This window comes from Lepisma saccharinum, chromosome 23 (genome assembly GCF_977018435.1).
Source record: "Lepisma saccharinum chromosome 23, izLepSacc3.1, whole genome shotgun sequence".
Taxonomy (NCBI): domain Eukaryota; kingdom Metazoa; phylum Arthropoda; class Insecta; order Zygentoma; family Lepismatidae; genus Lepisma; species Lepisma saccharinum.
In genome coordinates, this window is record NC_139251.1 from 43,864,882 (window position 1) to 43,892,133 (window position 27,252).

General features: G+C 39.9%; 1 protein-coding gene across 1 annotated transcript in view; it reads right to left on the reverse strand.

The window, feature by feature from the left end:
- PsGEF (Protostome-specific GEF) overlaps nt 1-26,494 on the reverse strand; it is a 296,488-nt gene extending 269,994 nt beyond the window's left edge. The window contains exon 1 of the mRNA XM_083144724.1: nt 26,319-26,494. The gene's annotated coding sequence lies outside the window, so the exon portion shown is untranslated. The remainder of the gene's footprint in view (nt 1-26,318) is intronic.
- Between the last annotated feature and the right edge of the window lie 758 nt (nt 26,495-27,252).

The window sequence follows — 27,252 nt, forward strand, 5'->3', positions numbered from 1 at the left end:
GTTTTCGTTCGTCTGGTCCAGAGATAGCCCGGACAAGGTATATATACGTGCCTGTACTTCGTATCATTCATCCTCACAGTCACGATCACATGAGAAGAGGTAAGGAAGCGACGTAACTATAAAAAAATACACACACTGAGATCTACCGTAACATTTATTTAACCTCTCCTGGAGCCGCAGTCAAGTTTACCCTTGCCAGAAACCTTTATCCCAAACCGTTACTCACTGCTCCACCGAGCCTGTTTGCACTGTGGCGAGGGCCGTTCCTCTCGAAGGGAGACATAAAGGGCCATGAAGGCTCTATCGCCCTCTATTTCAGGCGACGGGGAAAGGGGGAGGAGCCCCGTGTGCGGTCTGGCCCTTCCACTCCAGGTCAGCACTGAATCACTGTGTTTTGGAAGGATTCCAGCGCCGTGTTTTTCCAGGGCGCCTCTCTCTCGTATTTGAAGTAATTATGTCTCTACGTGACGTCACGCGGGAAGATATTGAGTTATCTAACCGGGAACCGAGGGAAACAATAGAAATGCAATGGACGCCCTGGGGAGTGAAAAAAAAAATGCTAAAAATCATGGACGGTCCTTGCATACGAATCTCGTTCTTGGACATGCATAAACGAACTTACTTCCTCCGTGTGAAATATGGGTTCCTGTTCTGTTCATTTATTTGCCTTCAACAGAACTATATTTTTATTTGTCTTAGTTTACGTCGCTTTACTGTCAGTTTCGGCTACGTCGCGAATGACATTGATGAAACGATGCTGACGAAGGAACAGCCCGAACTGGAGTCCACCGCTCAACATTCGCAAATTTCGTGTAGAGTCTGTGTAAATTCATCACTCCTATGTTTGCAGTTTCCGAATATGCATCCGTACGGGAATGCAGTGAGAGAAAGAGCGGGAGAGGAGAGGAGAGGATGCAGATAAATGGACAGAGGAGGAGAATAAACGACAAGGGAGGAAGTAGAGGAAAGGAGAGGAGCGAAAGTAAAACACAGTAGAGTAGAGGAGAGGGAGTAAAGGAAATAAGAGGAGAGAGGAAAGAAGGGAAGGGAAGAAGACAAGATAAAGTAGAAGAGAGTAGATAGGAACGAAAGGAATGGAGAAAATAGGGAGAAAGAACAGAGAAGATGAGCGAAGAGGAAGTAGAGTTGAGGAGAGTAGAAGAAAGGAAATAGAGAAAGGAGAGGAGAGAAACAAGAGCGGAAGAGAGGAGAGGAAAGAAGGGAAGAGAACAGAGGAGATAATAGAGAGGAGGAGAAAAGAGAAGACAAGGGAAGGGGACAGGAGAAGAGAGGAACGGAAAAGACCGGAGAGGGGTGAGAAGAGAGGATACGACAGGAGAGGAAGTATATAAGAGGAGAAAAGAGGAAAGAAGAGTAAGTAGAGAAGATAAGCGAAGAGGAAATAAGAGAGAGAACAAGAAAGAGGCAGCGACAGATGTAGTGAAGGGACGGATGGAGATGGAAAGGAACCATAGAGGAACAAATGTGGAGAAATTTAGAGAAGAAAGACGATACACATGTTGTCTACTTCGGTTTGATTTGGCTTCGCTTTTCTGCCACTTTTGTCTAATCGCGACGATGTTTGATAATATGATGACATTGATGAAGGGACACTCACGAAATAAAGACACGCCAAGGCCGGGATTCCAAACCGGGACCCCCTAGCATTGTAGCGCCCATTTCGCCCACTTCGAAACCTGACATATACCGGGTGTCCCAAAAGTCGCTTGACCGAGAAAAAATATTTATATTTGAAAACAATACTTGTGTTATTAAATCAACAATAATTAAATAAATAAATACAGACATTTATTTCTCGGTCAAGCGACTTTTGGGACACCCGGTATATGTTGGAAAAATAATATGACGTCATCTCACTTATTCATCATAACATATTGAACTGTCTAATGTAAATAACCTTTATATCAAATCGATCTAAACCACGTGGTAAGTTGTATGCGGCAAAATCTTCCATCAAAGATATAGTAAAGTTCTCCTTTTTAACACGACATAAAATTCTCATTAGAAAAACTATGCAGCGTTTGATGGCAATGGAATCATTATATTGTTACGCAAATTAAACAATTAATAAGATCTCTGCGATAGCATTCAGCTGACACGCAAAATAAAGAAACGCCATCTTTGTTTGACATTACAGGAGTTAAATAGCAGTGTTACCAGGTGCTAGAGGTTTAACTTCTACGCCTTAGAGTGCAAAAATGTTCTGTTTTGTTTCAAGATATCTCGGTGTATATCCAATCTACTTCCTCCTACAGGAAATGCATAGTTTAGATAAGATTGGTAAATCCAGTTTGTTGATTTAACTGTCTTATAGTGTGAATTTCGTTCTGTTCATGAAATATTTTCAGTCCATGTGTTTGCCACTCTTTATATGCTAATATCATCAACTTTTACGGTTCACCTGCTAATCGCTTCACGTGGGGGGCGCTTTCGGGGGATATTTATTTGCAATTGTAATGGCCAGGTGATCCGATGCAGGGGACAGATGCAAGAGAAAGAGGAAGGGGGGCAGTGGGGAGGAAGGAAATGACTCCAATAACGGTGCATGTACCTGTCAAAAGGGGACGGGGGAACTCTTGATTTCACAGCGTCCCCTCCTAAATTAACATTCCACGTTCAAATCCATAATTTTGGGTCGTCACGGGCTAATGAACCCACCAACAAGGTTCAAGGGAGAACGATTTAATGAGTAATAAAAAATTGGGAGTGCAGAAACTCACTCTACACGCTAGCTTAGATTCAATGAAATTGACACAAGATGGCGCCGAATTTCCTGTTTGAAACTGAAGAGCTTATGGATGGTGGAACACATGGAAAATGAACTATGTGGCTTTCAAAAGAGTATTAATGATACTACCTGAATGGATTTAAATTATTTCTTCATTATGCCTTCAGCGTATAATAACAAGGACAGTGTCATTGTGATACTTGCGTATCAATAAGGAAAATGCATAATGTTAGTTCATTGATTAATATACCGTAGTTACATGAAGATGGGGTACTCTCCTGTTAAGACTTCAACCAGGCATGTTATCGCTACCACTCGGGGGGGGGAGGGGGTTCTAATGCCTAAAGATGGAAAATAGCAAGTCATAACTATTTGGCCTTTGTGTGTTACCACTCAGCTTTCAAGATAATTGTGACTTTTATTACTATAAATAATAATTACAGTAATTCTGTTATAAATGAATAACAATTATGATAATAATTATGATTATAATAATTACATCAGTTATACTATATCAATATTTAAATAGTTTAATTACCAATTTGAATGAGATTTAAGATCTGAGTAAGATAACGGAAGGACGAGTTGTAGGAATAGCGGTGGCAGTCCGTCGACAGTCTAAGAGCTCGTGGAGGAACGTGGGCAAATTTACAATGTACAAATGTACAATGTTGCAATTTATTAATACGAAAAATAATTCTAATTGCATGATAACTCATTAAAAGTAATTTAATTACGTAAAATTGCCTGTTTTCGCCAAACTACCCCTCGTTGTCACTTTGTTATCTATGGAATATGAATATCAATTTTTTTTTACAGGATATTGTAAATATCAAATTGTATTAGGTTCCCAAGCAGATATTGGTTTGATTTCAGTTATAATTCCACTTTATGCATGAAAGGCTAATCGAGACTGAACCTACAGTTTAAAGTGGGATCCGAACTACTATGTGCTTACAGCGAGTATCGAACCTGGGACCCTTTGATTACAGAGCGACGACGTTATCACTTCGCCATCGGGGAGCTCCTCCCAACCAGATATACTGAGGTCAAAAGTTTGAAGGGAAAAAAAATGAAAAATGAACATTTTTCAAAGAGTTTTAACTCAAAACTAAAACCAGTAACGGAACTCAAATATTTTCTGCTAAAACTTTGCATGTATATGTTTCCTCTAAAAAAAATATATAGCTCTGATATTTCATTGCTTACCTAGTAAAAATATATACTATACATCGATTTCCCTTCAAAATTGAATATCAGTTAGTTTTGGCCAAAAATTTCAACCATGTGCATTAGAGATGGTGAAAAAAGGTACAGAACACAAAATGTAGCTTGAAATGTACTGAAAACAATGTTTTTTACCCCCGCCTTCTATCCTTTTTGTTAGCAGTTATCATAATTATCGCAACTGTGTGCAAAGGCCAAAAATTCCGCAAGTCATGGCAAAAATGGCCGCCATTTTTAAACGAAGTCAAGTTTTGGGAAAATAATGCCTGCTTTGAACTACCCTTTCATAGTGGTTACAACAACAAAAAAATGAAAATTTGTAAGAATGGTCGAGCGACCAGTGATGGATCATGGTATGGATTGAGCCTGAAATTTTCCACAATGTCCATAAAACGTAAAATTTTCGTTACGAGGAGTACGAAAAACAAACCAATTTCATTCTCTGTAGAGAAAGAGCTTGTCTTTGCAATGATTTTCAACATCGAACTTGTGGTTCCATCAAGCCCAAATGCTGAAAATTCAGGTTTTCTTAACCTGTTTTTCCACCACAAATTTAGGCTACAAGCCCATTATTAGTGCAGGGTGGCTACTCACCGGGAATTCCTTGAATTCCGGGAATTATGGGTGAATTATTGGCTCCAGGAATTATGGGTGAATTGACATGAAAAATTGCAACTTTTATTGCAAGATAATCTTGAAATTGATTAGTTAAATTGAGTTTGAAATTCTTATACAATTAGATTAGTAGACTAGCATATCCCGTAACATTTGTGACTTGTAGATATGCTTCGAGTCTGAGTATCTGAAATGGCAGATCTAAACTCCTCACCTTAAATGAAATATTTTGAATACATATATAGTTAAATTTAATTTAATTATAATTTTTTGGTACATTGGAATCACACAGACACTTTATATTGTGAACATACGCGAGTGAGAAGTGGTAATACGTATGGTTGAAATAGATTGATTGATTGATTTGGTGTTTTAAGTTCACTTTATGCACAGTAAGGCTAATTGGGACTGGACCTACAGTTTAAAGTGGGATCCGAACCACTTGTGCCTCCACCGGGTATCGAACCCGGGACTCCTTGATTACAACGCGACGACGCTACCACTGCGCCATCGGGGAGGTGGTTGAAATAGAGAAAACATATGCTTGTGCCCTTGAATTTTTGGAATGTTCACCTTGAAAACCGGGAATTATACTTGCATTTTATCATGGTTCTAGAGTGGACACCCAGTAGTGTGTTTGAGGCTGTTATAAAAAAATTTGAGTGCTGGTGTATTTTTGTCTGAAATTCTCATTATTTCATTCAGATTTATGTAAAATTTCAAAGAGATTTGATCATTGGTTAAGGAGAGAAAAATATCTGTAAACGAGGGTATCTTTGCCTAGTGTCTCCAGAGTGACGCAACACAGATTTAATGACATTTCAAAGTGTTGTAGAATTAAAACTACTTTAGATAGAGCGAGAATAAAATGGGGGGTTTCATTCAACCATAGTGGAAGAGTGCACACCAAGTTTCATCAAAATCTGAGATGGTGGGTGACAAAATGTTCGTTTTTGCGTTGATTTGATATGGAATGACCCTACGGGAAATTCCAGTTCCTTGTGATTCAGTCTTAAGTTACCATGGACAGACAGACATGACCGTTACTGCTTCATCTTTACCGATTTGCACCACCCAAGAAAGGTCACTTGTTCTTCCTGTTATAAGAACTAGAAGCTTTGCCTTTCAATGGGCCTTGCAACAATACAGGAAGATATTCACTGTTCTCCTTTATCCTGAGGGATTTGCCGGAAGACATGTATCTCAGGGGCATTCAGAGTGGAATGAATCTGTAGCCGTTAACTAGAAAGTTCGATTGCACCTTTTCCTGCAGTGGTTAGGTTTTCTTATCGCGAGGGAACTGAAGAAAGCAGCTAATGCAATCACAATGGCCTCAGGTACCTTCAGGGTTGGCGGACAAGCAGGTGTCGCCACTATCTGCTCCAGATATCGTTCTCGGAGGGATCAGGGCACTGCCAGCTGCCCCCCTTCCCCCTTGTAGGGAAACGGACGGCTGTGCATTTCCCAGGTAGCTAGACTTGTTCTCAATAACGGAATTTCTTCTGGAGCACATCGGCACGAGACCAATGTTACAAAAGTATACCAAATGAAGGCATTGTCTGCCTGCTTTTCTTTTCTGGCCAAAATATTCCAATATGATATTCCGGATCTGGGTTCACCGTTCACAAGAAGAAACGGGCATGGAGAGGACGAAGGGGGGAGGGAGTAACCGTTTGCCTTTTTCTTGAATATGCTGGTTGTTGAATGAGCGAACTTCAGAATGCTAATGAGTAAATTCTCCAGGAGAAGAGAGCATTTGAAACAAGGGTCTGCCTCTACACTATCAAGCTTTGATAAGTATTGTAGGACGTATCCGTACCGTGGTATCGGTATCGGATAGTATCTGTCGGAATTCATCTCCCGATACCGTCCGATACTTCTCCGGCATATTGGTCTTTAACGGGGGTCCGCAAAAAGGCCGCGCGACATTTTCGCATCCTGGAAATTATACAGAATCCAAACTTTTTTTTTATTTTGCGCAAATTTTGCACGAAGAACTGTATTTTCTGATTACTAGGATTTTCATGACTTAGCATATTTTTCTTCGTAAGGGTGACGTGTTCCCTAAATATATAGAAATTCATGGAGTTCCGACATTTGCGACACTATGGCAAAAACTGTTTTTTTCCCGTCATAAGCGACACTGCTTGGATTTTCACCTACGATTTCTAATTTGTTTACCAGAATTAGCGACATTTGCGTACGTGCAGAAGCAATAGCGTCTCTGAAGAAAGTATTTCCAGAGGCTCAGATCAGTGGTTGTAATTATCACTTTAAACAATGTTAGTGGTGAAGGTGCAGGAGTTGAAACTGTACAAAACAGATCCAGACGTGTGGCTGTGTATAAGAATGTGTTCAGCCCTGGCTTACCTCCCTGTGGCTGACGTCGATGATGGATGGCTGTGTGTGAAGGAAGAAGCACCAAACCACGACATATTGAGAAAATTTTTGAATTATTTCGTTGAACAGTGGATGAACAACTCTGTTTTCGACATATCCATGTGGAACTGCTCCCAACGGCGGCACAGGACTAACAATGCAGTCGAGGGATGGAACCATACAGTTAATGTATTGACGGAAAAGTCAAGTCCTAACGTGTACCAATTAGTGAAGACTTTAAGATTAGAAGCTGTGTACAACGAATACTTATGTGAGAGGAGGGCCTTGAATCTTAAAGGGAAACGTAGACGACGTCAGTACATTACATTAGATGAGAGAATACAAAGAGCGTTTGCCGACTATGAAATGCACAGAGATCTTAAGCGCTTTTTGAGGAGAATAGCGTACGTTCAGAAATTTGAATGATAATAGTAAGATGTTGGTTCAACTACAAGAGAAACGACGCATTCTACACTTTTACATTGACAAGGGATTGCAGTCTGCTCCTATACTGACAAGGGATCTAAAAAATCCGTCATTGACAAAGGATAAATACATCCAGCTTTTAAACACCCAGCTTATATGATGTCAGTGTGAAGGAAAACTAATAAAGGTTTTCAAAAACACACCAGCTTCCATGATGTTGCCAGTCCTGAGCCTGGATAAAGTGTGACGGGAAGTTATTTACACTTTGTGTCGCAACTGTCATGGAATATATTTTCCATACAGTGTCGCATATGACGGCAGAAATGCTAGTGTCGCATACGACGGTGTCGCAAAACTCGTGGATTCGAAATTCATATTGTGAAGAAACTAATTGAATTAAGGTGCATTTTAAGGGCATATTTGGCCATTTCTACGTGATAAAGCATATTTTGATGGATTTTCGGTCATATATTCAGCATATTTTCGAATTTGAAGAAATATACAGGAATTTTCCAAGTGGATTCGTTCTTGCTCTCATGTTCACTCGAGGGTTTTTTTTTGGACTGCAGGAAAATCTTTTTCATTTTTAATTGAACATTTAGTGAAAGTATTCATTGTGCATTTCAACTCATCAGGGCCTATAAATTGAACTAAATATAGTATGTAGGCTATATGAAAATATTTCAGCATAAGTTAGATATTCATGTTTGAAACAGGCTAGTTATAAGGGCATATTTTTCAAATTATAGTGCATATTTTGTAAAATTTTAGGTCATAAGAGCATATTTTATTTTGCATATTTTGGTGATTTTTAGGTCATAAAAATCCTAAGCCTAGTGATTACATAATATCTATTTTAATATCTGATGCAATTCTTGAATATTCTAAAGAAAATTTCTTGGTAAATTGATGCATATAATTGGAGAAGAATATTCATACACCAATATTTTGAACAAATTTTCATTATTGAAATTTTTCAAGCATCGGTATCGGTAAGAGTATCGTCATGGGTATCGGTTCAAAGTGGTATCGGTTCAAAGTGGTATCGGCTCAGCCCTGAAGTATTGCAATCACAGACAAGGGCAGTGGCCGCGACTGGGTTCCAAAACTAGGAGACCAAGGTAACAAAACTGGGTGGGGTTAAGGCTAAACCAAGGTTTAGCACAGCGCGGAGGCACAAGTGGCAGAAAGTGGGGGAGGCAACTGCCACCAACGCCCCCTTTCCTAATCACATCGCGCTACGACGCCAGGAGTCCCGGGTTCGAATCGCGGCCTGGGGCATGCATGCCTACGGACAACGCAATTCCCAGTGTCGGATCTACAAATCTTGGGCCACCCGCAAATTTTTACCAAAGACACCCTCTACCTACCTGTGTGTGTGGGAGGGCGGTGTAATTCTTGATCTCATGTTGACAAAGTCACATGTAAGGGCCTTGAGTGTGATTCAAAAGTCCCTTAAGACCCCTTATAAAGAAATATGGGAGTTAGGCTGGGTACAATTGGTCATGATAGAAACAGGTTAGGCTTAGGGGGAACCACATTGGTGTGTTCCAAGCGGACGTCCGCCATATTGGTGGCCGCCATATTGAATTCAACTATTTTTTTAAAAAATGGGACGGGGGTGATGTGATATATGTATGACACGTGGACAATGATACATTTGTTAAAATCATACAGTCGTAACCTTTTCCTGATTAAACATAGGTTGAAGAACCCTTCATCACTGCATTTCTCGTGAAATTCTAGCCTCATCTGATTCTAGTCTGACTACCACGAGGGAAACCCGGGGTGGGTGATTTAAGATCGGGATTTTTCCGGCTTTGTCCCTGTATAAAGTGGCTATAGGGCCCACCCGGCCTCAAGAAGTAAAATAAAGCAAATCAATCAATCCTAATCTCCGCCTGTGCATTTTTGAACTCTGGGCTTCTCCCTGTAAAAAATATTTTTGAGCCATCTTGGACTCTGTACTATTGAAAAGAAGAAAATACAAAGTGGATATGTTTAAAAATATCATTGTAGAGACTGGAACCTACGACCTACTTCGCAAGTAGACACGATGAAGGGGGGAAAGGTAATAATGTCGGCAATAATTCCCTAAAAGCTAAATTTTGGTCAGTTGTCAGACTACTAGTGCAAAATCCCAAAACGACTAAAAGATAAAACAAATATTTCAGTTACACCAAGATGGTGGATACAGAGTGATCAACAATTAGACCGATCTGCAAGTAGCTTGAACCTATAAACGTCCCCAGTTGACTGGAGAGGTGTGTGTGCTATATTGCACCCAGAATTCGAACCTTGGATCACTGACGTCGTATCGGTGTACTCTAGCCGCTACTAGGGATTGTATCAAGGCGGGACGAGACTTGACTGCTCGTCTCGAGTTGTAGACGCTTGTCTTGTTCTCGGTGTCGTCTCGAAACATATAGTGTATACACACAGCGTGTAACCATACAAACTTACACAGCGAACAGAGGGCATTGAATCAAACCACTTTTATTGATAATTTCTTTCGTTTAACGCCTCATTTCGACGCTACAAGCACTCGGAAAAAGGAATTTTAACCTGTATACACACACACACATATACATACATACATACATACATACACACCAAGGACGTATTTAGGGAGGGTCCATGGGGTCTGCCCCCCCCGAAAGATTTATCCAGTACTAAAATTAAGTAATGAAAAATATATTCGTTTAGCCGTTGTATAATTTCCTCTGAAGTTATTGGAAGACAAGGATTATTTGGAATCATACGGCTTTGAGGGATAGGAAGAACGTATTCAGGAGGGGTCCAGGGGTCCGGACCCCCCAAAAGACTTACCAAGTACTAAAAATAAGTAATGAAAATATAATTTGTTGCATAATCGATGGTTATTAATCTCCTCTGAACTTTTTTTAATCAGAAACTTACTTTTCTTCAACTACATGTGACATAATTTTTGTTATTTGATACATATTTAATTATTCATCTATTTAACATTAATTTCATTGCCAGAGCACTTGTTTTTATGTAAATTATTCCGATCTTAACTAAAGGTTAAGATTTCCCTATTTATATAGCTACAGTCTTTTTACCTAATCGTGTAATAATAATATAATATTAATTTGATTTAATATAATTATTTTAATATAAACATCATTATAATAATAATAATAATTATTATTATTATTATTATTCCTGAGGCACTTGATTCGGACCCCCCCCCCCCCGAAACATATTTCTAGATACGTGCCTGATACACACACGCACAACAATGTAGCACAGGTTAGCAATTGGCATTGATAGACATTTCAATTACTATAAACAAAATATATGACTTATCTATAATTAATCGTATAGATATCCGATATCTGCTTGTAGTGTCTAATGAACGAGACCAAGACACTCAGACACTTATTTTTTTTTTTTTTTCAGAAGTCTGTATCATTCTCGGTTTCGTCTCGTAGCAAAACCTCAAAGCACAATTTTCTCCCGATACACTCATTGCAATAGCAATGATTTCCTCAGAATGTAGATTTCCCACCATTCACACACACATTCGGTTCCTCGGTTTGAGTCATATATGAATGCTCACTGTTATCCTATAAAGAACAAGGATCTAGATTTTTACGATGCCGCCTTAGTGCCATCCCTAACCACTAGTTCATAGAGGGTAGTAATGTGTCCTTGTAGACGAGATATGGAAGCTGTCTACCTTCTGTTCCGTGGATATTGTGCTTACACGTCTCCTGCAGGCAATTGCTATTAACTTGCTATTAACTAAAAATAAACTTTAATTGCTTTATAACTCCATTACAGTTTAACGAGGGCGGAAAATAAGTTTCCCTTCTGCACGACTTCAGGTAGGTGGCGTAGTCGGTAGAATCAAGGGATCCACCTGTGAAGTGGTAACAGGTGCTGCGCAACAGTCTATATAAACAAATAAAAAAGAGCTGGGAATGAGTTAGCAGTTTCTTGTTTCTTTATTTCGTTACCATCAACTCTTCCTCTACCTGCTGTCTTGGTAGTTCGGGAGATGCTGAAGAATCCAATTAAAACAACATATAATTGGGAGTAATTTTGATTTTTCATCTTTTATTGGCGGCAGAGGACTTGGGCAGACATGTGCTCAGCGGATGAAGGCGAGAAGAAAAGTCTGGGTTGCCGTCGACGGAGGGAACACGTGATTTCCGGAAACAGTTGTTTCCGGTTGGATGCAGCTGCTGATTGGCTCCGCAGTCACAAGCTGCGATGGCGGAAGTCCACCCAGGCCCCTCTCGAGGCCCCCTCCTAATTTGTTTCTAAGCTCAGGAATCTCCCGGTGTTTTTGTTTTTAGGTAATGTTGCGTTTTCACGGACGGGTGAAGATCAAACCTCAGAGCATAAGTTTCTTCCAGATACACTCATTGCAGTAGTTAACAGCGAGTTCCTCAGAATGTAGGTTTTTCATAAACACAATGCCTCGGTCTGATAGTCGTATACCCATTCTTATCTCATTCATTAGCTCCGTCTAGTTCGCTGCACATCTTGACACTAGGTAAAGTGCAGGTGTATCCCGGTGTCAGGCTGGTGCAAGGAAATGACGTTCAACCAAGTAGACCAGCGGTTCTCAAACTTTTTCCTCCTTGTACCCTTTAGTCGTAACTAAACGTTTAATGTATCCCCACCATAGATTTTCTCCGATTGGTGGGCTTTTGGGAATTTTTCTTATCTGCCTGATTGGTAGGGCGTTTTTGTTATGCTGGAAGAGTGTATCGGCAATAGAACAAAATGACATTCGGGCTGTATTTGGAAAGATTGGAAACAAATAAACATCAGAATCAGTGGTGGCGATTGGGTTCAAAAATTGTGGGGGGGGCAAGGTTCCAAAAGAGTTTACTTTCCCTTGGTAGCTTAGCATAGTGCGGGGGCAAAAGTGGTAAAAAGTGGGGGCAACTGCCCCCTAATTGCCGTCACTCATCAGAATGTTACGTTTATTATTTTATTGGGTGTTCCTACGTTTACAATCGTTATGATTTGTTACAAAAATAAAAAATGTGAAGCATATTTTATGTAGGCTATGCAAAGAAGTACATAAAAACACTTTAACTGATGAAGGAACACTCACAAAGAACACTCATGCCCAGATCGTAATTCGAACCCGGGACTTCTGTCGTCGTAGCGCGCTGTTAAAATGCTAAAATAACCATCATTGCAATACTGACCCTTAAGTTCAATACCCAAAGGTTTGTTTGCTGAGCCTGCAAGCCTCGCACAGAGAAAGCCGTTAAGCCTCCATAGAGACCACAACAATGGCGTCTTAGCCGGGAAACAAAACACAAACACACTTGAATGGGGCATTAACATCCAGATCCAGAATTTAACCCCGGCAAGACTACCCTCGCCATACGCCCACTTATTAGCCCCGTGAGGAGGGCGCGAGTGAATTGAACCCAGGGCCCTTCGTGTGGAGGGACAAAGGGCGTTTTGAAGGTCCCCCGTGAAGGATGTCGCGTTCTGTTCTGAGCAATGGGCCTCAAAGTCCTCCCCCATCCTCGGGGCATTGTGTGTGGTGTCGCCTCGTGTATGAATCGCTCGTTGAACAGCTCGACAAGAGCCACTTCCTATTTCTTCGACAAAGAAGGAACGCGTGCTCCTTCGCTTTGTCTTGGGGGTTTCTGTCTACCAGTGTTGCCAACCGATCCTCACCAATATCCCTAGAACTGATCAATAAAAGTGTTTCGGAAAGTTTAAGATCAGTTTACCCACGGGGTGTTAAATTCCTTTCAGAAGACACATGAGTGTCAACCTCTCTTCCACGTTGTACACTAACGAAGCTCTGGCGCCTGGATTTACAGCCAGGATTATACTTCGTGTTTATCTTATCATGATTCATCCTCATCTTCACGATTAGCCAAAGGTGGAAAATGAAATCGATCAGTCAGTTTATCCAAAAATGATAGGAAGAAAACCAGATTCAATAGCTATTGTTAAGAGAAGATTAAGGATAGGTTTTTGAAGCTAATGCCACAAACATTTGTTCTAGTATCCAGAAGAATGACTGAAATATATGTATTAAATAAGAGTGAATAATATTTGCTATGAATTTGTATTTTTTCACCGTGATTTGTATATGGTGAACGGTACATGTATGTTGTTCTTTCTTTTCTGTGTGTGATTTGATTTGATTTTTGGTTTAGTTTCGCTTTTCTGCCACTTTCGGCTAATCGCGACGATGGGGATGAGTGATGATATGAAATTGATGAAGATACAAAGAATACCCGCCCAGACCTAGATTCGAACCCTGGACCCCCTTTGATTTTTGTGATTCATGCCACAATTTAATAATTTGAAAGAATGACTTGGTTTATTTTGCTTTTCTGCAACTTTTGGCTAATCGCGAAGGTGAGGATCATTGGCGATAAGATGAAATTAGTGAAAGGTCCATCACAAACATATATGGGCGACTCAACACGAGTCACGCAGCTTATACTGGCCGTGAATCCAGACGCCAGAGCTTCGTTAGTCTGCTTATTCGGCCCATGTAGAAGTGAGGTTGACATTTTAGTGCTTTATGCCCCACCCCCTGATTTAACATAAATTAAAGAAATGTGATAGTTGATGCAAGACATGACATGAACAGTAAGGCTAATCGGGACTGGACCTACAGTTTAAAGTGGGATCCTAATCATGAAAAAGTACAGGTAAAAAATTAATGCGGTAATTGGGACTCGTGGGTTGTGGTGCGGCCGCTGGTATAAAGTTGGATAGTGAACTAATAATTACAATAAAATAATTACTATTATATTATAAACGAATATTACCAAACTATTATTTTTATTGCTAAGGCCTCCACGATGGCGTGGTGGTAGCGTCGTCGCCTTGTAATCAAGGGGTACCTGGTTCGATACCCTATGGAAGCACATAGTGTTTCGGATCCCACATCAAACTGTACGTCCAGTCCAAATTAACCTTTCTGTGCATAAAGTGGACTTAAAACACCAAATCAATCAATCAATCTATCTATTATTATATCTTTGAGTAGACTATATATTAACACACTGACGAGTGTTATTTCTTTATTTTTTCAAGTATTGAATAATACTCGAAAATTCTATTTTATTAACGTTTACCTTGTAGCAAAGACTCTCTCCTTTTCTAGCTAAGGATATTTTAAAATCACTGATTTTAAGGCCATGTGCTTATGGTTAGCAATACTGCTTTGTATGTGTATTTTCCTTCTCGTTTTATTCTCCCGATTAAATCGTTCACTTCCTCCTCGCCAGGTGTCGCCGGTGTCTGAGGTGTCGGTGAATGCAGCAGAAGCGGGCGGGGGATAGGGGGGGTGTCCCCCTCGTGTGTGTGTGTGCTTCCAAATAAAACAACTCAGAAGTCTTCCTGCACGAATTCTTAGAATGTGAAGAAAGAGAATTCGGTTACTGCGCATGTGACTTGGATTGTGTGTTTTGCATCCATTATTCAGAGCCCATTACAACGGAATTATCACCTTAGCACACACTTCCCGCTATCAAATTGCACCAATCAAACGAGGCCTACCTGATTTAGAAAATTCACTTAACCCAACTTTATCATTTCTGAATCCTTATCAGGGGGTGGGGGCAGGATCATTGAAACTTTTTAAAAGTATTATTATTATTATTATTATTATTATTATTGGTATTATTACTGCTTTTATTCTTGCTATTATTTTTTGTAATTACTACTACTACTACTACTTGTTTTTTTAATTACATTGATATGTAATTTCCATATTCTGTACATCTGTATACAATTTGCATAACTGTATACTGACAAAAAGCTGTTTTTTTTTATAAAATAGACTGTAAGCTTAAATGTAATCCTACTTCAAATAGTAATAATAATAGTTGCTGTAACATACAGTCACAGAAAGCAATACTTTTTGTTATAAGATACGTATCTCTCCAATTTCACCATTCGAATTACATAAACTCTTTCCAGAAATCTCAAGGGGGACAAGTGCCCCCCTAGCCCCTCCCTGCCGGCGCCCTTGGTCTTTTTGGGTTATCTTTGGCTGCGAAATAACATAATTGAATTATTTATATCAGAAACCTCAAGGGTCCGTGTCGACAAAACCAACAAAACTGTCCCATTTGCACAAGTAAAATTGTTATAATAAAAGGAACTAGTATATCAATTTAATTAATAACATTAACGGCAATACTACGATGTTATTATATCTATTTTATATGCACATTCAGATTTTGTATCTAGGGGAAAACTGAAACTCGCCCTTAATGTGTACCGAGTCTCTGAAATATTTACTAACAATAGAGCAGTTTTGTGTATCGCAACTGGAGTAAGTTTTAGCCACTGTAGCCAAAAGTGGAAGAAAAGGCGAATTAAAATAAATCAACCAATCGGGAAGAGAAGAGATATGCTACATGAGTACTGGGTAGGAGTATGGAATCCTTAGCTCTAGGTAAATATCGGATAGAAATTCCTAGCTCTAGATAAGTAGCGGATAGGAGTATAGAATTCTTATCTCTATAGGAATATCGGCTAAGATTCAGGGAGTCTTAGCTCTAGACAAGTATCAGATAGGGGTTTGGAATTCTTTGTTCTAGGCGGATGCTATAGTAATGTATGAGTACCATGCATGGATCAAGAATTTTTAGCTCTAGACAGGTATCATTTGGCGTTTCTTAGCTCTAAACGGATATCAGGTAGTGATCAAGAATTATTACTCTTTATGATGATTCTAGATGAGTATCGGATAGGAGTGTGAAGTTCTTGAATCAAGACAAGTACTCGTGTAGGAGTCTACAATTATTAGCTCTGAATGAGTAGCGGGTAGGAGTGTAAAATTCTTAGCTCTGGATGAGTAGCGGGTAGGAGCGTAAAATTCTTAGCTCTGGATGAGTAGCGGGGTAGGAGTGTAAAATTCTTAGCTCTAGACGAGTATCATTTAGGAATATTAGAATTCTTAGCTCTGGATGAGTATCAGTTAGGAACATTAGAATTCTTAGATGTGGTTTAGTAGCGGGTAGGAGTTCTTCTAGTTGAGTATCTGGTAGAATATGGAATTGTTAGCTCTAGGCGGAGTAGTATGCAAGATTTAGCTCTGGACGAATATCAGGCAGGAACAAGAATTCTTAGCTTGAGACGAATGTCATGTAGGAATCTGGAATTCTTATCTCTAGACGGATATGCAGCAATGAAGAATTCTTAGTCTAGATGAGTATCGGGTAGAATATGGAATTTTTAGCTCTAGACAGGGATCATGTAGGAGTAAGCGTTTATCTGTCATAGTAATGAAGAATTACGGGCAGGAATCAAGGATTGTTACCTGTACATGAGTTATCAGATAGGTGTCGAAAAATCGTTGCTGGGAATCTTAGCTGTAGAGGAGTAACGGATGGATCTAAGAGTCTGTCCTTACCACGATACGCGGACGACACCGTGCTTACTCTCTCTGCAACAAACCTTTCGCATCTTATTGTGTGTGTGTGTGTGAGAAGAGAAGAAAACTACTAGAGCAACGTGCTGATTCTCCGGTCGTGGCTTCACCCTTGCATAACCGGAAGGGGCGCTGGGATTTGGGGCAGGCGAAGGCTTCCTGAGAACCAGCGACGTTCGTGACTTCTCACGGTTGGGATGGGATGCTCCGAGGAAGGGGAGGGGAGATCGCAGACTCACCTGCAAGGAGACAAGGTCTCATTGTCTCCTCGGCTGGTTGTTGCTCTCCAGCTTCTCTTCTATTGCGGTTTGCATGTCTCGTTTTTGCGACATTCGAGGTCAAAGGGGGCGGGTGGGACAATGCATGATGGGAACGTATCTCGCGTAACGGCTTTTGGATTACTTCAAGAACTTTTTTTATTTCGTTTATAACGTAATCCAAGTTTCATGACATCAATGATAACCTTCAAGGGGGAAGGGGGAAAATAGTATTTCAAGAAGGACACTGAAATACCAACCTCTTTTTCTTTTTACGCTAGAAAACGCTTCATAGAATGCTAACGAGGCTCTGGCGAGTGAAGCCAGTCATTTCATGCTTTTACTCTCACTAGACATCTAACATAACACGACCCTCTGCACATCCAGAATAATTTCAGACTTTATGACTAAATTTTCTCCTTACTTTTAAAGCCGTTGCTAACATAATACAATAGCTATACATTTCAGTACACTTACTGTATGAAATGTTAAAATTCCAATAATTATAAAATTGGAATAAGAGAGATTATTAGTTTACAACAGTAATTACTGCATAATGATAAACATAACCATGCTAATAATAAAAATACTATTTTGTTTTATTTTTACTATTCAAGTTTTATGAATGGCCTGACCCCCAGAGTCACCTTAAATTTTCACCCGACCGAGGTGGATTTTTGGCGCTTCTATGTTACTTCCCTGGTCCTCCTACTTTCCACCTTCCTCCAATAAAAACATAAGCATGTTACATAGCACGAGCGTATATTCCAGGCTCGCTAGGCTATCAGCGAAGCCTGAAGCCTAGAAAGTAAAATACTGAAGAACAATTGATTAGAAACTGGGAATTAACCTGATTTCAAGAAGAAGAAAATGGCAATTCTAAAGTTTGCAACCTGAATTCTTAGGAGTTGACAAACTGAATTCTTAGGAGTTGGCAACCTGAATTCTTAGGAGTTGGCAACCTGATTTCTTAGAAGTTGGCAACCTGAATTTTTATAAGTTTGCAACCTGACTACCGTTGGGATGGCAACGTAGTTTCCTCAAGACGTCAAGAATGAGCCTAGTCTTCTTCCTTCCTCCATAGCCTAGGACCAGGTGTCATAGTGAGCTAGTTCAGGTTTTAGACTCAGGATACGCCACTGTTACAAAGCTATATACGGCTTTAACGACCAAAAATAATAGATCTATTATTTAAATACTTTAAGTGTTAATGTTAAAGAACGCTACGTTTATTGCAGGTATGTGTTTATTTAATACCTACATAATGACATCAAACTAACAGTAATCTCTTAACTTAAACTGCTATATGATTTTGCAATATATGTATTATGTTATGTTGCAGTAACTTTAATTAATTCTTGTCTATACAAATCCATTTCTACTTAGTACAAATGCTACGCTTATGCAATCAGAAATAAGTTTTTGGAGTTATTCAGTGGGGACGCGCCGGGCAGTCGACGGCCCTCAAGCCGGCCCAGCTGATCCCTTTCCCCTACGAACATTTCTGCCGTCGCCCACTAGTGTTGCCCACGGGACGAGACGGGACAGGCTTTTAAAAATTCGAGACGAGACGAGATTGGTCATGTGTCCCGAGACAAACGAATATTTTCGAGACGAGACAGCATTTCACAGCATTTCCACGAGACGAGACAGGCGAAAGTCTCGTCTCGAGGGCAACGCTAACGCCCGTGTGCGCAGAGGACGGAGGAACCCCCCCCCATGATCTTGTCCTGAAATTTCCCCCCCCCCCCAAACTTCTCAAGGGGGGAGGTGAGTTTTGTTCTAACACCAAACATAAATAAATATTTTTGTAGTCGAATTTATAATATTTTACTGGAATTATATCGAAAACAACGAAGAGCCTCATCTCTCAGGACACTGAACCCAGCAATCCCCAGAACACAGAAATTAGCCCGACTTGTTATTTTTTCTCCATTTCTCATCGCCTTTCGTTAGCTACAGAAAAGTATATAAATGTATTACTAAAACATGTAATAGCATTTAGATGTGAATTTTATGTAGGAAACTATTATTTTCTTGATGTGTCTTAATTTTTGCCCCTTCCCCTTTAGTTACGCAAAATATTGTTCATAGCATTAGTAGTAGCCTATATTAAAATTTTCAAATTGCAATCAAATTTTGAATGAAGAGCAGTCGATACAATAAATTGTATATTTTATAATATAATTTGATTATTTAATAATTGACACATATTTAATGACAGTGTACACACACACACGCGCGCGCGCACAGACCAGACACAGTTGTGTCGCCCCTGTCTACACATGCCTTTTAAGCACTAAACTATTCAGTCTATGTTATAAAAATTATGTTGTTAAGAATTAGTGTTGAATCTTTTCTCTAAAGATTGTTAGATTTCTTTCCATAAAAATGTTATTGTTAATGTTACAATAGGTAATGAATTGTTTAATTTAAATCAAGAAAAAATGCTGAAACTATGGAAATATAAAACAAATATGTAGTAACCATGGTAAATTGTAAACAAAATTATGATATAAAAGAGCTAGACTTTTGTAAGCCTACGGGACATTCTCCTGGTTGCCGAAAGGCTGATGGTTCAGGGGACGTTGGGTAATATTTTGCTTCAATCTTCGGATTGGCTGGTGTACTTGTGCTCCATTTGGCAGATATTCCACAAACCCAACTCTGAATAAGGCGTTCTCCTGCATCATCAAAAAGACCAGGGTTATAAACTTCGGTACAACTAACAGGTTTAGACCTACAAGTTGTATCGGGTGAATTGTCTGTTTGAAAAGTGTTTGGATATCATTGGAAGTTTAAATAAATCTTCGAGTAAAAGATCTTAATGATCTTTCATTTCAAACCTACATAGGTGATAATTAAAAATAAATCCTGCACCACAGACCACGCAAGGGCTTGGTCCTGCTTACCCTAAGAAGCCTTTGAGAAGTCCGATAAAAGGGTTGTAACCGGACTAACATAAAGCCCTAAAGGCAGAAGGTGCGTGTCACAGTATACATACGTATATACCAATCTGCAGTGATTTCGCACAATAGTGAAAAAAATTGTATCAGGCCAACCCTCTGCCCTATACGCTAGACCTGTGCGATTTCCCCCCATAAATAACCGCCGTGGTTAAAATTCGTTGCTTGTTTTCGTGAGAAACGACAAAAAGGAAACAAAAAACCCAACTCAGAGCAGGAAGACAACAGGGTCGGAAGGTTGTGGCTCTGGAAGTCGTGAGAAGAAAGCTGATGCCAGCTCAATTGTTGCCTCTGCCCCTTTTGTCATGCAAGCAAATCTCTTGTGTGGGAAAGAAGACGAAGAAGGGAAGAGGACACGGTGAAGACATTCCAGTTTTCAGTGAAGATGGCTTCGCTTAACTCTTCACTTCTTCCGAAGCTGACGCATTGACTGTTGCATGTGTCGAATGTGACGGTGGGAATATTAAAGTAGATTTTAAAAGGGATGGAACGCCGTCAGCCTTCTGTAGCTTACCTTTGACGTCAACATGAAAGGATGCCGTCTGTCATGAACTCATGAAATGGATTTCTGACTTCCAAGAGGGTGCAAATCAAATGTGACAGTTCAATGTTTATTAGTAGGACTGAGAAGACGATGCGCGAAAGATTTGAATTTCTTTCAATTCAATAAGTCCACTTTATGCACAGATAGGCCCATCGAGACTGGACCTACAGTTTTGAGTTGGTGTTTTAAGTCCACTTTATGCACAGTAAGGCTAATTGAAACTGGACCTTCAGTTTTAAAGTATCTGTGGTTCTTAAACTTGGGGGTTCGCGCAAGCATGTGATAATGCGGGCATATGTGTACGTGTAGTCACATACTTATATAAATGTGTGTTTTACTGAAATTGTTATCGATGTTCTAAGTGTGGAGATGGTATTCCCTCTTGATCTACTTTCAAGGTTTAAACAACATCTCCTACGTAACAACAATTTCCACTGCTCCTGAAGCATCGGAATAGTTATCTATATAAATTTCTATAGTTTCTCCGAGCCCAAAATTATCAACAAGAGAGCGGATGCAGGGATTCTCCATCAGCCCCCCTTCCCGTTTAAACACAACCTTGGTGGAGCACTTTCACTTTTAAAAAATACGTTAGTTCTCAAGTACGTCTTGGTTATTTTCAAACTAGAGATATTTGCACATTGGCATAGTGGTAAAATCCGACAAAATCTGCAAATGTCCCTTCTCAGAGTTTTGACGAAATAAAAATAATAGTATCCCCAGTTTTGTATTTCAATTTTCGCTGTGGATTTGTTCCACATCAAAGGGAATATGCCGATCGGGACAATTGTGTCCCTGTCACGGTCTACCCTCTGGAATCTTTTCTGAGTTTAGCCAAGAGAGTGGGAGGCCGCGGCACCTTCAAATTTGGTGTTCTCGGCCTCCACCAAAGAATCATGATAGTGCTGTACCCTCTCGAACAATAAAGTTTATGATAGGAAATCTGTAGAAGTTACGGGTGGATCACAAACAAGAAATACAAGTGTGTAATAGACGGCAGAAATTTTCCTTTTGCTAAATCTTTTCGCAACAGACGTGCGGCACTGTTTGAAACTTCGGTTACCTTCTTTCTAAGCTGATAACAGAGTTGTATTGCTAATCTACGTGCCTTTTATTTTCTTTCTTTAGGTCAAATATGATCGCGTTTGCACAAGAAATGCTAGAATGCTAGCTAGAACCCTTCTCCCCCCCGGGACTTTTTGCCCCCGCACTATGGTCTTCCAATGCTGTCTTGTCTACCAAGAGAAAGTAAACTGTCTTTGCCCCACCTCAGTTTTGTCATCCAATCGCCGCTACTAATTATATACTTTGTATGTAGCCAAGAAAAATGACCAATGTCGGCGAATTCCGCTCTTAGGAATGATATGTATGAATTTCATGGTACATATTTTCACATATTTTAAAGCATATTATATATTTTTAGTTTAGAAGACATCTTTTTTTTTCTTTTACCTAGAATTTGTGCAATTTCTCCAGTTTTAATTTAGTAATGTAGATACATTTGTGGAACAAAATATGATTTCTCTAAAACTTTCGCTTCGGCTTGTTTAGTCATAATACTGCCATGTTTATCTTGCACGGAATTTCCCAGTCATGAATTGTAAAGACAGAACAGGAATGAAGAAAAAGGATTAAAGAATACAAAGGTATTATATATTTTAATACAACTAGGGATATATATATATATATATATATATATATATATATATATATATATGTTTTAGTTATAAATTCTATGTATTTCGCATTTTTTTCGAAATTAAATGACCAATGTCGGCGAAATTAATTAATTAATTAATTAAAATCGGGACTTTAGTATTAACCAGGGTCCGGATTTTGATGACATTTCATCTTTTAACTGGTGCAACGTAGACATTGCTGACTAGTACAGAAATCCTGAACACCCTCCTGAGGTTGAAGAAACGTAATTTTTTTGGGTCATTTTTTGGTCATTTTTTAAAAATTTTGTGTCCTTGCATGCTGAAACATAAGAAGTTCAACAATTTCTGTTTTGTCTGAATGTTATCTTGCTGTACTTATTCTGTGTTTAACTACCAACGCAACAAAGCCTGTCTGAAAATCGCGAAATGCAACATTGTCGAGTTTCTTATTCACAGTTCGTACAACACACCAAGGTGAAGAAGCAATTGTTAAATTGTTTGCCTTGGAATATACGTATATACTACTTTCAATAAGCAGATTGAGTTTTGTACGAATTTTTAGGTCATTTTACAGGATTTTTGTTGTCATTTTAAAGGTCATTTTTCAAAGATTTTTAGGTCATTTTACAGGATTTTTGTTGTCATTTTAAAGGTCATTTTTCAAAGATTTTTAGGTCATTTTACAGGATTTTTGTTGTCATTTTAAAGGTCATTTTTCAAAGATTTTTAGGTCATTTTACAGGATTTTTGTTGTCATTTTAAAGGTCATTTTTCAAAGATTTTACAAGGGGTCCCGGGTTCGATACCCGGTGGAGGCACAAGTGGTTCGGATCCCACTTTAAACTGTAGGTCCAGTCCCGATTAGCCTTACTGCGCATAAAGTGGACTTAAAACACCAAATCAAATCAAATTTTTCAAAGATTTTAGGTCATTTTACAGGATTTTTGTTGTCATTTTAAAGGTCATTTTTCAAAGATTTTTAGGTCATTTTACAGGATTTTTGTTGTCATTTTAAAGGTCATTTTTCAAAGATTTTTAGGCCATCAAAATTCGGGCCCTGAATAACAGTAATAGGCCTAATTGTATTTATCTGCCTCAAAAAGATAATTAATTTTCCAGCGCCCTCTCCAATGCGGTAAGTCCAACACGCACAACAGAGCTCATGATTTCTCTGGGTATGCTTACCACTACTGGGCATCGAACCCGGACACCCTTCATTACAATGCGAGTACTGTCAACAATATGCTGTTCTTGCTAATTGTTTCCTTTGTGTGTTGCAGGTGTTCATTCGCATGACTTGCAAAAGTCTGATAAAAATGACTCAGCCGAACACGTGGTGATGTCCAGTGGAGCAAAACCTTGCGATGATGAAGCTGCTAAAAAATCAAGAGTATTGTCTTCTCAAGTAAATCAGGCACGTATGAAACACTGGCGTAGCCAGGCTTGGGCTGAAGGGGTAGGGGGTCCTTCAGAAATTTTGACAAATTACAGAACTCTACATTGTAACTTCTACAGAAACAAGAATTGCCATGTTTCAATAGATTTTGAAGTGCTTTATTGGAAAGTGTCGTTTAGATTGGCTCTCGCTCGTTGTTTCTGTTATACGAAGGGCACTCCATGCAGCTGAAACCGGCCGGAAATGCTGTCATATGTATATCGACATATTTTCTTTGGAACGCCCTGTATTAACTCGAGGCTCATAGAAGTCTGCAGTATGAGTGTTTATAAATATTTCCCATTAAAATTACTATTGTTTAGTGTATAATTTTAAATTATTACTATTGTGTATCATGTTGTGAAATGTAAACTAATCATTTACCACATTTTCAATGCAATATTTGAATGTGTATAATTTGTTTTCACACCAATATTTAAACTTCCTATAACTGGTTAATAAATTCTTGTTTCAATTACGTGATAACAATATAAATATCGAAATATATTTTTATTTGAAGATGTAGTCAGAAAGTCTGGCGCCGCCCCTGTACATGCGTGTACTCTTAAAGGTTTAAGTCCAGTTTGCGTACTGCACCTAGAGTTTAAAGTGTGCCTTCACTGGTATAGAACCCAGGACCCCTTGATCACAAGCTGACGACGTTATCACAACGCCCATGGGACCTTTAGAAATAAATTGTCGTTTTCTCCCTAACAATTTTTCGGCACACCTTATCGAAGGTTGGGCCGCAGCTATACCCCTCAATAAGATACAGCTCAGTTTGAATTACTTTGGACATAACAGTAACTTTTGCTCTTATAATAAGAATAAAATTGTAAGTTCTAACTTTGTTGGCACTGCTCCCCAAACCCCTAACCCCGCCGATAAATACGCCCCCTCATGTGTAACACAATACAACTGTCGCTTTCTGCACCTGTAGGTCAATCAGAACGACAAAGAATAGTGAAGAACTAGATGATGGGGAAAACAAAATCCATGCCCTTATCCAAAATTTGAACCTAGACTCATAATGCCGTATCAAGAGATGATAACCACTTCGCCACACTGGTTGGGCGCGGCTCTGTCCTTGAACATTTTGAGGATTCATCTGGGTGGTCCACCAAACAAAACATCTTGTCTGCGCGCAAACTAGACCCTAGAGGGGCTCCTAGAAGAATTTCCAAGGGAGAAATTGTAGAGAGAAGGGGATAGAAGTAAATTTATAGCGAAAAGTACCATAGATTGGACATTTCTCAAACATTTTAGAGGAGTCTTGGGATGTGTGGATAAATTTCTAGGGTAGCGCGCTCCGAAATCGATGGTTCTAGGTTCAAATCGTGTTTCGTGAATTCACCATTTATTCTCAACATCGCGATTAACCTGTAGGCAGAAAAGTGACGTCATAGGACCAAACACTAGGAAAGAAAATACTGCCTTCCTGAAAGTGACCACCATGTTCACAACATGCTGTATTTGAGTCACAAAGTCAGGATTCTTAACGTTTTGCAACAGACCAATACTTCCTCAAGAAGGTACATTTTTGTTACATAAGTATCTGCATTTAAATTTGTGGTTATTTCACGTCGTTGTTCTACTCGTTAATCGTGACGATGAGGATGAATAATGAATTGACGAAACGGATGAACGTACCCAACGATCTTTCCGTACTTTTCGAACACGGATCCTTTTGACTTCGTTATGCGCAACAATATCTACTTTGCCACAAATTTGATTTGATTTGATTTTTGCGTCGCTTCTCTGCCTCGTTTGGCTAAACGCGAAGATGAGGATGAGTGATGATATGATAATATTGATGAAGCGACTCTCACAAAAAAAAGCTCAAGGCTAGGCCAGGATTCGAATCTGGGACCCCTGAACTAATGCCGGCTTCTGAAGTAGTTTATTGTATTAATTTATTATGCTTTTGTGGTTATTTAACGTCACATTTACACCTCGTTTAGGTTTATTGCAACGATAAAAATGCTTGGATGACAGAATAAACACAGACTCAAAATCTGCTCGGGATTCGAATCTAGATCTTTGAAGGTGATATCGTGAGACGACCACCATCGTTCCAGGCCGTAAAGGTGGCTACAAGTATTTGTTTCGAACGTTTTCGATATAGTCCTATCTAGATGGGTTAATCGAGACAAAAATAACGAAACGTGTGTTGAGAATCGAACCTGTGACCCCTCGATTACTATGCGATAGCGATAACCACTGTGTTATGAGGAAGACCCGTTGGGATTTTCGGAGTCTTTCAGTACATGCTCTCAGGATTTTCGAGATAGGTATTATGATAACCTTTCCCAACATTTAACCTTCATTTTGTAAGAAATGATGTGCCTTATTGGGTTTGTGACTCCTAGAAGCCCCGCTTGGGCACGCCGCTGCACATATACGCATGTCGAAACTGTGTATGTGCATATCTGATGTAATGTTGCAGTTGCAGTAAAAGCATGCGACAGTTACTTTCCATTACTAAGACGTACATACAGGTTCATCACAACGATTTCGAATCTCTGTAAACACGTCAGGATTGTTTAGGCGCAGACCTGTACAGAGGCGAACCTCAAATATTTCGTCACCGCAGACGAGACTGCAATAAACACTGATTTGCAGAAAAACAAAAACGTAACAGATGGCCACTTACCTGTGTGGTTGAGAGCGGCATGTCAGGTAGAACACTTCACTGGCGACGAGCTAGCACTGAATGTCCCGCCGGGTTGGAGGAAGGGACCGCCTGCTTGCTATGGCCCCTGTTGCCGGCTTCCACAAGTGTTCCAGCACTCCCACAATCCTCCAGCGCGTAATCCTCACCTTCCAGGATCAAATCCTTCCAGAGGTAGTGTCCGGGAACGGTAATGAAGACTCGATAACCACAGAGGAATTTGCCAGGTAACGGGCAATGGATGCAGACCTTGACAACTTGGCAACGCCGCACTGTCGGCCTTTTTTTTTTCTACCTTCCCAGGTCGGTTTGAAATCCCACGTGTTCGCGAGACTCAAACTAGCGGAACCCGCATGTTGGCGCTGACAAGACCTGCTGCCTTCTGGAGGTATACGATACGAAGTCCATTGCAGATTCGCCTGGCTAGTCTGAGCAGGAATTCCAAAGACGGTCACGTGCCCATCCTCCCTTTTTTGCACCCGGACCTGTTTTCATTGTTACGGATGGAGGAGCCTCGTCTCTCACCTTGAGTTGATGGGGATGCTGTGCTCTGGGGGAGAGCGGAGATTTCTCAAGATAAGATTACCACCGCAGTGGTCGGGCAACTTCCAAATGCTCAATTGGCGTTCTCAATGAAAATGTACACAAACGACAATGGCAGCATTGTTGACGCGTTTCACTGCGCAAGTGAGTGGCAGGTTTTTTGTGGTGTAGCAGACACCCTGAAGTGCTCCGGACCGGATAGTCTGGGTTCGGTTCCGGTGCAAGGTTACTCCACATGTATTTCGTGATCTCAATGCTGAAGTTGAAAGCTATGCCTAGGCATCCAGATTAGTATAAAACAGGAAAACGTGCCCGTTGCAAGGATTCCACTTTATGCACGGATGGGTTAATCGAGACTGGTCCTAGAGCTACA